This window comes from Arachis hypogaea, chromosome 13, assembly GCF_003086295.3.
Source record: "Arachis hypogaea cultivar Tifrunner chromosome 13, arahy.Tifrunner.gnm2.J5K5, whole genome shotgun sequence".
NCBI lineage: Eukaryota > Viridiplantae > Streptophyta > Magnoliopsida > Fabales > Fabaceae > Arachis > Arachis hypogaea.
Genome location: NC_092048.1, coordinates 87879639 through 87890417, shown reverse-complemented (window position 1 = coordinate 87890417; position 10779 = coordinate 87879639). Strand labels below are relative to the sequence as shown.

The 10779-nt window shown below is 37.8% G+C and overlaps 1 non-coding gene across 1 annotated transcript; it reads right to left on the bottom strand.

Moving 5' to 3' along the window:
- Positions 1-9777: 9777 nt before the first annotated feature.
- Positions 9778-9881, bottom strand: LOC112739378 (small nucleolar RNA R71). Its single transcript, XR_003170317.1, has one exon. It is a non-coding gene; the product is annotated as a small nucleolar RNA R71 (small nucleolar RNA).
- Between the last annotated feature and the right edge of the window lie 898 nt (positions 9882-10779).

The following is a 10779-nucleotide window of genomic DNA, read 5'->3' as shown; positions in this document are numbered from 1 at the left end:
CAATTTCCTTTGCTCACAATGCTCCATTCAATTCCATTTCAATCCGCACTTGAATCTTTAACTACATGCTTGATTGTCGCTACATAATCCTTTGAGATTCTGCCTTGAGTCTAATCTTGATGATAATCTGCTCAAATGCCATTTTACTGCTAGTTGGTTAACTTGTCTAAGATTTCATATCAGCTGCTACTCCTGTTTGAACCTGCTACTACTTGCATTATTCTGCTGTTTGATTTTCCGGGAACGTTCCTTTACTGCCGGAATGCTGCCTAATTTTTCTGAAAACGGTTTTTGCTTAAAACTGCCATTCATGACATGCTGGGCCGCATTCCCTGTCCTCTTTGGTTTCCTTTTCAACTTAAAATGCATTATTGATGTTGATTGTTGTTCCTGCTAAAACAAGCATCCTGCATTTCATTTAATAGTTTTTGGATTGTGATTTTATTTGAATTCTTTGAATTTTATCTGCCTCCAGTCACAATTCTATATCTTTCTGACTCACTTCATGCTTTGGCTTTCATTCCTCTTTGCAAATATACTGCTTATATTGCTTGCCTACTATTTGCCTTCCGTTTTTTCTGCTTTAGTTGATAAATTTATCCTGGAATTTCTATTTTCAGGATGTCTGACCCAAAGAAAAGGCTAAGGCTAAGGCCACCACAGGTAAAGAAAAGAGGCCAATCATCTTGACTCTATCAGATATTCTGCATGATGATTCCTGGCGTGAGAAGAACTTCACTCCGCAGGAAAAAACGGATCAAATAGTGCCTGCGACTGATCCCAATCAAGTTTGCAAATCACTATGTGAGCTGAAATATGAGGTCTTTGCGACTAAGAGGCACTTATATTGGAAAGACCCTCAGAATACCCTCTGAATTATAACAGTACACTACAGAGCAAATCAAACAGAGAGGCTGGTCTTTTTAGAAAGGAATTTGACTGAGTTAATGCATCCTGGGTCCGAAAATTCTACTGCAACTATTAAAGAGACTCTGGATGCAGTACAGTGAGAGGAAACAATTTTAGTTACTAAGGAGGCCATTGAGATACCCCATTTCCAGCCTAAATCAGACGAGCCAGATGGTTATCAGAAGGCTGAGGAATCCATGAGGTTTATGAGCTTTGATGGGAGGCAGTAAAGTGCACCATAGCCGTTGATCCTGCTGTCCCCTAGGTTATGGGTAAGTCGACAGTAAATCCAAAGGGGATCAAGATCATCTATCTTAATGATGAGGCTAAGCTATGGCAACAAATCCTGAGCAACTATGTTATGCCGAGCACTCACGAGACTGAGGTACCAGCTGCCATGATAACTCTCATTTGGGGCGTTATGGAAGGCAAGGACCTGTACCTTCCACGGTTCATCAAGCACTCCATGGCTAGAGTTCATGTTCGAGGCACTCTGCCATTCCCTTATCTGATTACCCAGATGGGCCGCCGGGCTGAGGTACCCTGGGAGCCTGAGGATGAGAAGCCCCCAGCTGCCGACTGCAGGAAGATCATCCCACACGGCAAGAGTTCGAAGCTCTGGGCCACAGACCTCCTTCTCTTACTGCTTCCGCTGACGCAGCCACATCCTCTACAGCCCCTTCAGCACCTACTGCACCCCCACATCCACACACCATCACCAGCTTCCTAGCCCATCTACCACCTAGTGCACCGACTCTTTGAGTGCCTGGATCAGATGGAGCACCGCAACCAACGGCGTTATGAGCGGTCTGAGCATCGTAGTAAGCGACGCTATGAGCATCTGAAGCTGATGATCAGGTCGGGACACACTGACATCTCCTCCGAGCCTGACACACCATCGGAGCCTCTGAAGAGGAGCGGATGAGCAGGAGGAGGATGCACAGGCAGAGGATCAGCACCATGAGTCCCAGCACAAGGAGCCTCAACTTGAGCAGTCTGCAGAGCCACAGGCCCCTATAAGGCAGAGCCACAGGCCCCTACACCATTTGGGATTCTGTATTCATTTATTGTTATTATCTTTTTTTTTATTTGTATTTCATCTTATTTTTCTTTCAGTGCTTGCACATTTCTTTTACTGTATTCTGTTTCTTCTACTTTATTACATTTTGCACTTTGGGCTATATATATCCTAGATATTTAGCTTGATTTTCACTCTTAGTTATTAGTTGTGATATAGAAAAATATGGATTATTAAGTTTAGTTTACCCTTTTTAGCATATGAGAATTTGGTTTAATTGAAAATAGAGAGTAAATTAGAAAATTTGAAGTTTTTCATAATCACAACAATCCACTTAGTATATATATATATAATATATATATATATATAGTAATAATGTGGTCAATGGATGACATTTTCAAGGAATATATCTATTTTTAGGAAAGCTATTTAAAGATTCACATTGATTTGAGTTGAAACTCCTTATTTTACTTGCATGATATACATGACTGATATATGGTTGTGAGCCAAAGAACACACAACCTGTGAGATTGAGCTCAATTACATGGCTACATTATTTAGCCATAATATTTTATTCTTGTGTGTTTTCTTCTCTATAATTACAATCTTTACTTTTGTTCCATTCTATATGTCCAATGTTAGTGTGTTTACATGCTTGCATATGATTGAGGCCATGTTTCTTTAAAAACTCACTTATCACACACATCCTGTCCTTTCAATCGCCTTTGTTTGCCACTTTGAGCCTTTCAATCCCTATTTATTCTGTATTTACCACATCACTAGCCTTAAGCAGAAAAACAAATTAATTACCCCAAATTGAATCTTTGGTTAGCTTAAGATAGAGATTATGTATCAATTAAGTGTGGGGAACCATGGAAACTTGGGTTGATAGGGAAGTATTAAATTGACAAATTATTTGGAATTTGGGCGCATGCTCATGTGAAACCAAAAATAGTTAAAATACCATGTGCATTGATATGTTATGTTTATATATAAAAAAAATTCCTATAATTAAATAAATAAATAAGGGAAAAAAATTACCCCAGTATTAAGTTTAGTAAAAGATCAATGCATATGTAATAAAATTGAAAATAATTTGGTACATGAGTATGTGATGCAAAAGTGGAAATTATGGGTAGCTAGGCATGATTTTAGAAGTATATAGAGTGTGTGTATAGGTAAGAGCTTAGGTTAGTCAAGGATTCAATTTATAGCTCACTTAGCCATATATATACCCTCACCTTTGCCTTAGCCCCATTACAACCTTGAAAAGATCTCATGATGTTTGCATTGGTACATTAAATATTTGTTGATTGGTTAGATGAAGAACAAGTCTTAGAAAGCGTGACTAGAGAAGAGTAGAGTGATTAACCCCAAACACTGAGTGATTAGAGTGCATATACAAATCCAGTGAGGGTTCAATAGCTCATCTCCATATATCCATGTTTGATCATTGTCTGTCTTGCAAGTTTGTGAACTCTTTTGATTAACTCAACTCAATTGTGAATGTGTTTTAATATGATTTAGCCATTGGTTGTGCATAAATGGTTCCTTGAAAATCTGACTCAATTTAACCACATGTAAGCTTTATATATATAGGTGGATAGTAATTAGAATTGCATGATTCATATAGGTAGCTTGCAGTTAGATAGACTGCATTACATAGATTCCACCATTCTGCCTTCACTCTTTTTAGTTTCTCTTAAGTTGAGCATGAGGACATGCTAATGTTTAAGTGTGGGGAGATTGATAAACCACTATTTTATGGTTTATCTTGTGCTAATTTGAGTGGTTTTTATCAAGTCTTTTCTCACTTATTCATATGATTTGCATGGTTTTACAAATCCTTCCTTATTCTACAATATAGTTGAAAACATGTTTCCTAGACATTTAAACTGTTAATTTTGAATACCCTTTATTACCATTCGATGCTATGATTGTGTGTTAAGTATTTTTAGGCTTTATAGGGCAGGAATGGCTTAGAGGATGGAAAGAAAACATACAAAAGTGGAAGAAACGCGAGAAAATGAAGTATTTGAGAAACGGGCAGCGACGCGCACGCATGGACGACGTGCACGCGTGCCTAGCGCAGAAGCCAAGCGACACGTACGCGTGACTTACGCGTACGCGTGACAAGGAATTTTGCCAATGACGCGCACGCGTGACTGACGCGTGCGCGTGACTGACGCCATGTGTAGAAAGTTGCAGAAAGCGCTGGGGCGATTTCTGAGATCCTTTTCGGCCCAATTTCAAGCCCGAGAACACAAAATAGAGGCTGCAGAATGGGAGAATCATTCATGGAGACAACATTCATCAATTATTGAGAATTTTAGGTTTTAGATGTAGTTTCTAGCGCCTATCTCTAGGTTTTAGGGATTTAGGATTTCTCTTAGGTTAGGTTTACTTCTTCTCCATTCCAGGTTCAATGTTCCTTTAATTTAGTTTCTCTTCTACTTTTATTTATTCCATTACTTTAGTTTGTCTATTTTCCCAATTTAGTTTATGAACTCCATGTTAGATTTAATTTTATATTTAATGCAAATTGAGGTATTTCAGATTTATGATTTTAATTTAGCTTTTTACATTCTTAGCTTGAATTGATTAATTGGTGACACTTGAGTTATCAAACTCTTTTGTTAATTGATAATTGGAATTTACTGGTTGATTTGGATCCCTCTAAAGCTAGTATTTCCTTAGGAGTTGACTAGGATTTGAGGAATCAATTTAATTAGTCCACTTGAATTTTCTTTATTTAGTAAGGGTTAACTAAGTGGGAGCAGTTGACAATTCTTATCACAATTGATAAGGGTAACTAGGATAGGATTTTTAGTTTTCATACCTTACTAAGAGCTTTATTAGTTATTACTTTAATTCTTGCAATTTACTTTTCTTGTTCATTATTCAAAAACCCCAAAAAGATAATCTTCCATAACCAATAATAAATACACCTCCCTGCAATTCTTTGAGAGACGACCTGAGGTTTAAATACTTCGGTTATTATTTTTATTGGGTTTGCTTTAGTGACAAATAAGTTTTTGTACGAAAGGACTCTTTGTTGGTCTAGAAACTATACTTACAACGTGATTACTTTTGTGAATTCTTTACCAGCAGAAATCCACTTTGTCACCTGGTAAGTCTATGATTAATTTGTGTAACTGCAAGCCAACTCTTTTGTAGTCTCTATAGGTAACTCTACTCTAGTCTCTATAGGTATTAGGTAAAGTAAAAAAATAAATAAAATTATTAAAGGAGAGAGGAAATGATTGATGACATTGGTTGTGAACCCATTCCCTTGTTTGTTTCAATTTGTGCCAGCTAATCTCATTTACCCCATTAAACTTTTTTTCACCCCATAAAGTTTGTTTCTTTTTGTGTTCTTTTGAATCTCAATTATGTAACTCCTTTGGCTTTTATGATCTTCTATTATTATATTTAGAAGTCTATGTCTATGTCTATGTCTATTTCTAACTGCTGCATTCAACTAGAAAAGTTATTAGATATAGTTAATTTTCATTAAGGAAAGTTAATTGTTCTTTGGAAGTATGATAATACAGGTGGGGGTTGATCTAGAACTCCTGAACTTTTCAGGAATAATAATAATAATAATAATAATAATAATAATAATAATAATAATAATAATAATAATAATAACATTGGCTTTTGATGATTTTAGGAGCTTCCTCAAAGTACAACAACAATAAGACAAATGATGTTGTTAAGTGAAAGGTGAAGAAGCAGAATAATAAAGAAAAAAACTGGAAGTTGAAAGGGTGACTGCACATGTTCCTTTACTCATCATTTGCTTCATCTTTGTTTTTCTAGTCTTCTTTTTGTCCCATTGTGAGCATATTTTTATTTTATTCTTGTTAATTTTTCATTCTATCATGTTCTTTCCATTGAAATCCTCAAATGATTTGTTTTCCCCATTGCAGGAACATGCACTAGTGATAATTTGTTGTGGATGCAGCCATAGTTGAAGATTAAGGTAAGCTGTAAACCCCTTTTGTCCTTTCAAATCAAGATTAATTAAAGATGGATTCTTCTTTTTCAATTATTGGTATTATTATTATTGTTTGATTGATTTGCTAAAACCCTTGCTGTTCCTTTGATTTGGTGTTATAGTGAGTTGTCCTTGTGTTGGACTTTTGGCTGCTTGGAATTATTGCTCAATCTATGAAGGTGGAAACTTTACTTGGGATTCCAGACCACCTGCGGAGGTGATTTCATTATTATTTTAATTCAGGTTTTATTTCTGCCTACTATATGAGTTCTTATTGCTTTTTTGTTTGATGTGCATCAGATGAACTTGGTTGAAGATGAACTTGGTTGACTTGTTTAAGGGAATGGTAATAAGTCGTCACAGCGATGAGCTAGTCTAGCAGATAAATATATTTTTCTAGGATTAGTATAAGGACTAAGTTTTTTATGTACATAGTATCACTTTTTCTTTTCTTTTTATATGGAATGTTTATAGAGTTTAAGTGGTATAAGTATTTTTTCTTTTTCCATTTTATTTGCATCACGAAGCAAATTTGTACAATGATTATTGATTAATGAAAGAGACTGTAAAAATTTCATTGTGAATTTATGAATTTAATGAAATATTTCATGTTGTAGTAATTAATTTTAGTATATTTACATTATGTATAATATAAAATAAAAAATAGTATATGATGTCAGGGCATCTTGGCCAGTTTCACTGACCTTTTCTTTACTGTTTTTAGGGTAGTTTCATGCATTTTTTTAGGAAATAAGCTAGTTTTGGGTAGATATTCACCTACACCTTGATTCAAGCATACATTGTGCATTTTACATTATTTCATGAGGATTTTGCATGAATTTAGTGACAAATTGTATGTTGCATTACCCATGACTTGGACTAGAACTTTGATGCACTCTGTTGCTTGATTTCAGGACCAAAGGAAGCAAGGAAAGGGAGGTAACTTGCAAGGTTAATGAGAAAAGTGATTGCCAATAACACTCTCAAAGCCATCATTGCCCACGTTAAGAGTCACGTTAACTAAGTTAACGTGCACTCTAACGTGGAGAAGGGAAGTTGAGCCAACGTTAGTGACATTTAACATTGTCACTAACGTTGGCAAACACTCATGAGTGGCCACGTTAGAGCCCACGTTAACCTAGTTAACGTGGCCTCTAACGTTAAAGGGGGAAGAGAAGCCAACGTTAGTGACATTCAACATTGTCACTAACGTTGGCCTAAGGATGCAACACACCACGTTAACTCCCACGTTAACTTGGTTAACGTGGGAGCTAACGTAAGAAGTGAGAGTTGTCGACAACGTTAGTGACACTCAACATCGTCACTAACATTGGAAGCAACCACACAATCCCCCAAGGAGCCACGTTAACTTCCACGTTAACTTAGTTAACGTGGAAGCTAACGATGAGGAATGAATGATGAGCCAATGTTAGTGACACTCAACATTGCCACTAACGTTGGGATGGCTAAGAATGGCCACGTTAGAAGCCACGTTAACCTAGTTAACGTGGACTCTAACGTGAGATCTAGGGGCACATTGGAACGTTAGTGGCAATGTTGAGTGTCACTAACATTCTCGAAGTTTGGCAAGGCCACGTTAGAAGCCACGTTAACCTGGTTAACGTGGGCTTTAACGTGAAGCAAAAAGGGGCACACTGGAACGTTAGTGACAATGTTGAGTGTCACTAACGTTCTCGAAGTTGGCAAGGCCACGTTAGAAGCCACGTTAACCTAGTTAACGTGGGCTCTAACGTGAGGAAAAGGGGTACATTGGAACGTTAGTGAAAATGTTAAGTGTCACTAACGTTTTCGAACTTATACTTTCACTAAATGTTAACACCCCTAACGCCCTGAGCTAAAGTCTCTGCCCACTTAGCACTTTCTCTCTGCAAGTAAAGCCAAGCCCAAATGAAGAAAAGAACTGCTTCAAACTCAAGATCCAAAGGCCCAAGACTTGAAGAGCAAACTAGAAGCTGAGAAGAATAGTATATATAGGAGTAGCTTTGAATTGTTAAAGGAGTTCTGGAAGTTGGAAAAAGAGAATTACTCTCTGTATTTTACTTTCTCTGCAATTGCTAGTTCTATGATGTATTCTCCATCTTTATTTTCATTTTCTAGAGCTATGAACAACTAAACCTCTTTCATTGGGTTAGGGAGCTCTGTTGTAATTTGATGGATCAATACTAATTTTCGTTACTCTTCTTCTATCTTTTCTCTTGATTTAACTTGAAAGCTTTCGATCTTCATCCAATTGAGTAGTTATCTTGGAAGAGAAGCTATTCAAACTTGGATCTCTTTTGAACCTTGAAAGAGGAATGAAGAGATCAAGCTAGAATTGCTTTCTCATGCTGGACCAAATTGGGTTTGGATGGGTATGTGACTATAACCCTCTCAATACTTGATTTGGGAAATGCATGTGGTATAATCAGTGACCATACTTCATCTCTTCTCATGAGCAATTGACCAAGGAATTGGCTATTGATCAAGATTTGAGAGATTGAATTGCAAGAAATTGTAATTCAATCACTTAAGATTGCCAAGGAGATCAATGAGTGCATTGATTGAGGAAGAGATGAAAATGAACTTGATCCGGAGAATTGCAATATCTCCTAAGCCCAATGAACTCCCCATCTCTGATCTACCCATTCTCTTTAATTTCTGCCATTTACTTTTATGAGCAAATCCCCCATTCCCATTTACAATTCTGCAATTTATTTTCAGTCATTTACTTCCAGTCCTTTAATTCTAGCATTTACTTTTCTGTTATTTACATTCTCGCCATTTTATTTTTTGCAACTCTCAACCCAAATTCTGGATTCGCTCAACTGGAACATTCTTCTAATTAAAGTTGCTTGATCAATCAATCCCTGTGGGATTTGACCTCACTCTATTGTGAGTTTTTACTTAACGACAAATTCGGTACACTTGCCGAAAGGAGATTTGTTGAGAGACAAGTTTCCACCCGCATCAAGTTTATGACGCCGTTGCCGGGGATTGATTGTGCATCAACAATGATTAAATTGGAAGATCACTAGATTGAGCATTTTTATTTTTGTGAATTTCATTTTCTGTTTGAGTGATTTACTTTTTTGTTTTAGTTAAACTTCTTCCCTTCCCCCTCTACTCTTTTGTTTTTTTTTTGTTATTTTCAATTCTGTTTGCTAACCCACTAACTGTTTGATATATTGCATTACCCACAACTAACAGTAATTCTGACACAAATACTTTCTGCACCTATCTTTTCTTGCTTGCACTTGATGGTTGTATGACAGGAAGAAGCAGGGCTTCAACTTCCTTCGATTCTGAACCTGAGAAGACCTTCCTTAGATTAAGGAGGGAGGCAAGAGGAAAGAAAGTGGTTGGTGCTGAGGAAGAAGAGGAATTCTTTGAAACAAACATGGAAGACAACATGGAAAACCATCATGAAGAAGAGGATCACAACCATAGGGGAGGAGGTAGAGCAAATCATGCTGGGGAGGATAGAAGAGTTTTGGGCTCTTACATCAATCCAAACCCAGGCAATTGTGGAAGTAGCATCCAAAAACTAACAATCCATGCCAACAACTTTGAACTTAAACCACAGCTCATCACCCTTGTTCAGAACAACTGTTCGTTTGGAGGAGGTGTTCAAGAAGACCCCAATCAACATTTGACCACCTTTCTGAGAATATGTGACACAGTGAAGTCTAATGGTGTTCACTCTGACGCCTATAGACTGCTCCTATTTCCATTCTCACTTAGGGACAAAGCAGCCAAGTGGCTGGAATCTTTCCCAAGGGAAAGCTTGACAACTTGGGAAGACGTGGTGAACAAATTCTTAGCAAAATTTTACCCTCCTCAACGAATCAATAGGCTGAGAGCTGAGGTCCAAACTTTCAGGAAACAAGATGGTAAGACTCTATATGAAGCATGGGAGAGGTTCAAGGACTTAACAAGGAGGTGTCCACCTGACATGTTCAACGAATAGGTGCAGCTGCACATTTTCTATGAAGGGCTCTCTTATGAATCAAAGAAGGCCGTAGACCATTCATCTGGAGGATCTTTGAACAAGAAGAAGACTATTGAGGAAGCCATAGATGTTATTGAAACAGTAGCAGAGAACGACTACTTCTATGCTTTCGAAAGAGGGAACACAAGAGGAGTAATGGAGCTAAACAATGTAGATGCTCTGTTGGCTCAAAACAAGCTCATTACCCAGCAGCTGGCTGACCTCACCAAGAAGATGGAGATGAACCAAGTAGCAGCAATCTCCACTTCATCAACAACCCAAGAAGGAGTGAATAAAGAAGCAGAGGGGAGTCAGGAGCAAGCCAACTACATTGGGAATTCACCAAGGAAAAACTATGATCCATACTCCAAGACCTACAACCCTGGATGGAGAAACCACCCAAATTTTGGGTGGGGAAGTGAGCAAGATCAAAACCAAGACCAGAGACGTTACAACTCCAACAACAATGCAGCTCACCAGCAATTCACACAGAGGACATCTCAACACCCCCACAACAACACTTCTCCACACGCCTATCAAAACCAAAACAGCACATCTGCTCCGAATCACTCATCAATTGATGACAAGCTCTCTAAGATTGAAGCCTTACTTGAAGGAATATGCCAAGAGATTCAAGAAAATAAGGTGTTCAAAGAGGAGGTGCGAGGCAATATTAAGAACCAAGGAGAGACCATCAGGAAGCTGGAATTTCAGGTGGGATATTTAGCTGAGAAGATTCCCAAACCTACTGATAGCTTCCCAAGTGACACGGAAAAAAACCCCAAAGGAGAAGCAAAGAAAGTAAGATGGGAAGATTGCAAAATGGTCACTGCGAGTGATCAAGAGACTGAAGACAAGAAAGGC